This window comes from Sapajus apella, unplaced genomic scaffold, assembly GCF_009761245.1.
Source record: "Sapajus apella isolate SASKATOON/1434 unplaced genomic scaffold, GSC_monkey_1.0 scaffold42, whole genome shotgun sequence".
Taxonomy (NCBI): domain Eukaryota; kingdom Metazoa; phylum Chordata; class Mammalia; order Primates; family Cebidae; genus Sapajus; species Sapajus apella.
Genome location: NW_022436982.1, coordinates 11923064 through 11929536, shown reverse-complemented (window position 1 = coordinate 11929536; position 6473 = coordinate 11923064). Strand labels below are relative to the sequence as shown.

The window sequence follows — 6473 nt, the reverse complement described above, 5'->3', positions numbered from 1 at the left end:
ACATCCAACCAAACTAAGCTTCATAAGTAAAGAAGAAATAAGATCATTTTCACAAAAGCAAATGCTGAGGGAATTCATTACCACCAGACCTGCCTTATAAAATGTCCTGAAAAAAGCACTAAATATGGAAAGGAAAGACCATTACAAGCCACTACAGAAACACATTTAAGTACATAGACCAATGACAGTGAAAAGCATCCACACAAAAAAGTCTGCATAATAACCAGCTAAAAACATGATTGCAGAATCAAATCCACACTAACCTTGAATGTAAACGGGCTAAATGATCCAATTAAAAGGCACAGAGTAGCAAGCTGAATAAAGAAACAAGGCCCAATGGTATGAGGTCTTCAGGAGAACCATTTGACATGCAGCAACATCTATAGGCTCAAAATGAAAGGATGGAGAAAAGTCTATGAAACAGAAAAAATCAGAGGTTGCAATCTTAATTTCAGACAAGATGGACTTTAAACCAAAAAAAATTTTTTTTAATATAAAGAAGGTATTATATAATGCTAAAGGGCTCAATTCATCAAGAAGACCTAACTATCCTAAATAGATACACATCTAACACAGGAGCACCCAGATTCACAAAACAAGCTCTTAGAGAGCTACAAAGAGACTTAGAATCCCACACAATAATAGTGGGAGCCTTCAACATCATACTGACAGAATTAGACAGATCATCAAGGCAGAAAATTAACATATTCAAGCCCTGAATGCAACATTTGAGAAAATGAACCTAATAGATACCTATAGAACTCTCCACCCAAAAATCAACAGAAAATACATTCTTCTCATTGCCATATGGCACATATTTCAAAATCAAACACAAAATTGCACACGAAACAATCCTCAACAAATCAAAAAAAAAAAAAAAAAAAAAAAAAAAAAAGACTGTAGCAGGCCGGGTGTGGTGGCTCATGCCTGTAAGCCCAGCACTTTGGGAGGCCAAGGTGGGTGGATCACCTGAGATCAGGAGTTGGAGACCAGCCTGACCAACATGGTGAAACCCTGTCCCTACTAAAAAAAAAAAGAAAAAAAAATAAAAATAAAAATAATAATTATACCAACCGCAATCTTGGACCACAGCCCAACAAAAATAGAATAAGCACTAAGAAAATAAATCAAAACCATAAAATTAAATGGAAATGAAACAACCTGCTCCTGAATAACCTTTTGGTAAACAATGAAATTAAGGCAGAAATAAATAAATTCTTTGAAATTAATGAGAAAAAGATACAACATATCAGAATCTCTGAGAAGCAGCTGAGGCAGTGTTAAGAGGGTATTTTATAGCACTAAATGCCCACATCAAAAATTTAGAGAAATCTCAAATTAACAACCTAACATCACAACCAGAAGAATTAGAAAAGAGAGAGCAAAGCAAAATGCCAAAGCTACCAGAAGACAAGAAAGAACCACAATTACAGCTGAACTGAAGAAAACTGAGAAACTAAAAACCGTAAAGAAGATCAGCGAATCCAGGAGCTGGTTATTAGAAAATACTAATAAGATAGATAGACTACTGGCTAGACTAATAAAGAAAAAAAGAGAGAAGTTCCAAATAAGCACAATTAGAAATGACAAAGGGGACATTACCACTGAACCCACAGAAATGTAAAAAGCTATCAAAGACTACTATAAACACTTTTAAGCACACGAACTAGAAAATTTAGGAGAAATAGATAAATTCCAGGACACATAACACCCTCACAAGACTGAACCAGGAAGAAACTGAATCCCTAAACAGATAAATAACGAATTCCAAAGTTAAATCAGTATTAAAAAGCCTACTGTATTAGTGCATTCTCATGTGGGTATTAGGAAATACCTGAGCTTGGGTAATTATAAAGAAAGAAGTTTAGTTGGTTTACAGTTCTGCAGGCTGTTCAGGAAGCATGACAGCTTCTAGGGAGACCTCAGGAAACTTTCAATCATAGCAGAAGGTGAAGGGGAAGCAGATATGTCTTACATGGCCAGAGAAGGAGGAAGAAAGAGAGAGGGTAGGTGCTACACTCTTTCAAACAACCAGATTTGTGAGAACTCTAGGGAACAGCACCAGTGGGATGGTGCTAAACCACTAGAAACCACTGCCATGATCCAGTCACCTCCCACAAGGCCCCACCTCCAATACCAGGGACTAAAATTGAACATGAGATTTGGATGGGGACACAGGTCCAAATTATATCATCTACCAAACATAAAAGCCCATGACTACACAGATTCACAGCTGAATTCTACCAGATGTAGACAGAATAGCCGGTGCCATTAATAATGAAATTATTCCAAAAAATTGAGGAAGAGGGACTCCTCCCTAACTCCTTCTATGAGGCCAGCATCATCCTGATAACAAAACCTGGCAGAAACAAAACAAAGAAAACTTCAGGCCATTATCTTTGATAAACATAGATTCAAAATTCAGCAAAATACCAGCAACTGAATCCAGCAGCACAGTATAAAGCTAATCCACCATGATCAAGTAGGCTTTATCTCTGGGAGGCAAGATTGATTTAATATATGCAAAACATATGTTTATTGGATTCATTACACAAACAGAATTAAAAATGAAAACCACATGATAATTCCAATACACACAGAAAAGGCTTTTGATAAAGGAGGCCAGGCACAGTGGCTCATGCCTGTAATCCCAGAACTTTGGGAGGCCAAGGCAGGCAAATCACCTGAGGTCACGTATTCAAGACCAGCCTGACCAAGGTAGAGAAATCCTGTCTCTACTAAAAATACAAAATTAGAGCAGGGCGCAGTGGCTCAAGCCTGTAATCCCAGCACTTTGGGAGGCTGAGGCGGGTGGAACACGAGGTCAAGAGATCGAGACCATCCTGGTCAACATGGTGAAACCCCGTCTCTACTAAAAATACAAAAAATTAGCTGGGCATGGTGGTGCGTGCCTGTAATCCCAGCTACTCAGGAGGCTGAGGCAGGAGAATTGCCTGAACCCAGGAAACAGAGGTTGCGGTGAGCCGAGATCGCGCCATTGCACTCCAGCCTGGGTAACAAGAGCGAGACTCCGTCTCAAAAAAAAAAAAAAAAAAAAAAAAAATACAAAATTAGCCAGGAGTGGAGGCACATGCCTGTAATCCCAGCATTCCTTCAAGTTAAAAACTCTCAATAAACTATGTATTGAAGAAATAGACCTCAAAACAATAAGAGCCATATATGACAAAACCACAGCCAATTTCATACTGAATGGGCAAAAGTTGGAAGCATTCCCTTGAAAACTGGAGCAAACCAGACGTAGTGGCTCACACCTGTATTCCCAGCACTTTGGGAAGCAAAGGCAGGCAGACCACTTGAGCCCAGGAGTTTGAGACCAGTCTGGTCAACATAGGGAGACACAGTCTTTACAAAAAAATAACAAAAATTAGCCAGACATGGTGGCACACCACTGTAGTCCCAGATACTTGGGAGGCTGAAGTGGGGATCACTGAGCCCAGGAGTTTGAGGCTGCAGTGAGCTATGATCACACTACTGCACTGAATCCTAGGTGAAGAAAGAAAAGAAAGGAAAAAAAAGAAAGAGGCTGGGCACAGAGGTTCACGCCTGTAATCCCAGCACTTTGGGAGGCTAAGGAGGGCAGATCACCTGAGGTTGGGAGTTCGAGACCAGCCTGACCAATGTAGAGAAACCCCATCTCTACTAAAAATACAAAATTAACCGGGCATGGTGGCACATGCCTGTAATCCCAGCTGACCAAGATACAGCAACCCTGTCTCTACTAAAAATAAAAAATTAGCTGGGTGTGGTGGCACATGCCTATAATCCCAGTTAATCGGGAGGTTGAGGCAGAATTGTTTGAACCTGGGAGGCGGAGGTTGCAATGAGCCAAGATCACGGCATTGCAGTCCAACTCCAGCCTGGGCAACAAGAGTGAAACTCCATCAAAAAAAAAAAAAAGAGAGAGAGAGAGGGAGAGAGAGAGAGAGAGAGAGAGAGAGGGAAAGGAAGGAAAGAAAGAGAAAGAGAAAGAAGGAAAGAGAGAAAGGAGAAAAGCTGGCACAAACAAAAATGCTGTCTCTCACCACTCCTGTTTCACTTAGTGTGGGAAGTCTAGCTAGAACAAGTAGGCAAGAGAAAGAAATAAAAGGCATCCAAATAGGAAAAGAGGGAGTCAAGCTATCCCTGTTTCAGATAACATGATTCTATACCTAAAAACCCCCATAGTTTCTACCCCAAGGCTCATTAATCTGATTTATATCTTCAACAAAATTTCAGCATACAAAATCAATGTACAAAGGTCAGTGGCATTCCTATACCCTGATAGCATCCAAGCTGATAGCCAATTCAGGAACACAATCCCACTCATAATTGTTACAAAAAGAACAAAATACGTAGAAATACAACTAGCCAAGGATGTAGAAGATCTCTATGACAGGAATTACATAACACTGCTCAAAGAAATCTGAGATGACACAAATAAATGGAAAAAAATTTCATATTTATAGACAGGAAGAATCATTATCATTAATATGGCCATAGCACCTGAAGCAATTTACAGATTCAATGTTAAACAATGGTATTATTCACAGAACCTAAAAAAAAAACTGTTTTAAAAATACATGTGAAACAAAAAAATACCCCTAATAGCCAAGGCAATCTTAAGCAGAAAGAACAAAGCCAGACGCATCATGTTACCCAACTTCAAACTATGCTGCAGGGCTATAGTAACCAAAGCAGCATGGTACTGGTACAAAAACAGGCACATGGACTAATGGAGCAGAATACAGAGCCCAGAAATAAGCCCACACACCCACAACCACCTGATGTTTGACAAAGCTGACAAAGACAAGCAATGGGGAAATTACTCCCCTTTCAATAAATGGTGCTGGGATAACTGACTAACCATATGCAGAAGACTGAAACTGAGCCCCTACTTACATCACATACAAAATCAACTTAGGATGAATTAGAGATTTAAATGCAAAACCTAAAAGTATAAATATCCTGGAAGATAATTGAGGAAATAACTATTCTAGACACAGGACATGGCAAGGATTTTATTCCAAAGATGCCAAAAGCAATTGCAACAAAAAGAAAAACTGGCAAATGGTATCTAATTAAACTGATGAGCTTCTCCACCACAGAAGAAACTATCAGTAGGGCAAACAGACAACTTACAGAATGGGAGAAAATACTTGCAAACTATGCACCTTACTATGGTCTAATACCCAGCACATATGGGGAACTTAAATAAATTTACAAAAATAATTACCAAATAACACCATTAAAAAGTGGGCAAAGGCTGCATGATCAGTGGCTGCTACACTGGAAAGATAGCGGAGCAAGAACAAAGAAAAATCCCTTTGGTTCCAGAAAATCTTCTGAAAAAGAGGAAGGCTTATCAAGCCCTCAGACCACTCAGGCAAAGCACACACTTTTGGCAAAGAAGGAGCAGGGGGAAGGAAGAGGGCCCAGGTTTAAGTGACTGGATCATTCCTACACGATTCCTGGCGGCAGACACGTGACAAGGTGCATGTCAGACGACCAAAAGTGAAGCCTCACACCTTGGAATTGCCAGGTAAACATTCCTTGGCCTTTGTCCTACGCATTGAAAGGATTGGTGCTGTGAGTTTACCGGTGCAGAGAACCATCGCAAGATTTTGACTGAAGAAAATTTTTAGTGGTGTCTTTGTAAAATTTACCCCCCAGAACCTAAAAATGCTGCATATAGTGAAAGCTTATGTGACCTGGGGATTTCCAAATCTGAAGTCTGTCTGGGAACTCATTTTGAAATGTGGACAAGGCAGGGTCAAGAATAAGACCATCCCTCTGACAGACAACACATTAATTGAGGAACACCTGGGGAAGTTTGGTGTCATTTGCTTGGAAGACCTCATTCATGAAATTGCCTTCCCGGGGAAGCATTTCCAGGAGATCTCATGGTTCTTGTACCCTTTCCACCTCTTAGTGGCTCTTCATGCTACCATAAATAGAGTGGGCTTCCTCAAGGAGATTGGCACACATGGCTATCGGGGTGAACGCATCAATCAGCTCATCTGCCAGCTGAACTAGACCTAGGTGCCAAACTCTAATACATTTTTATCAATGAAGTGGAAGCATGTGTTTTTCGGTTTTGGAGAATTTGTATCAAGTATCTTCAGAGAAGATTATTTCCTATCTTATTTTCAAAAACTGGAAAGGAAGGGTCAAAGAAAAGACAGTAGCTGGCCGGGCGTGGTGGCCCACGCCTGTAATCCCAGTACTTTCGGAGGCTGAGGAGAGATTACCTAAGGTTGGGAGTTTGAGACCAGCCTGACCAACATGGCAAAACCCTGTCTTTACTACAAATACAAAAATTAGCTGGGCGTGGTGGCCCATACCTGTAATCCCAGCTACTCGGGAGGCTGAGGCAGGAGAATAACTTGAACCCGGGAGGTGGAGGTTGTAGTGAGCCAAGATTGAGCCGTTTGCACTCTAGCCTGAGCAACAAGAGTGAAACTCCGTCTCAAAGG

General features: G+C 40.6%; 1 pseudogene; it reads left to right on the top strand.

Moving 5' to 3' along the window:
• The first annotated feature begins 4702 nt into the window (after positions 1–4702).
• Positions 4703–6186, top strand: LOC116566075 (annotated as a pseudogene).
• The last annotated feature ends 287 nt before the right edge of the window (positions 6187–6473 follow it).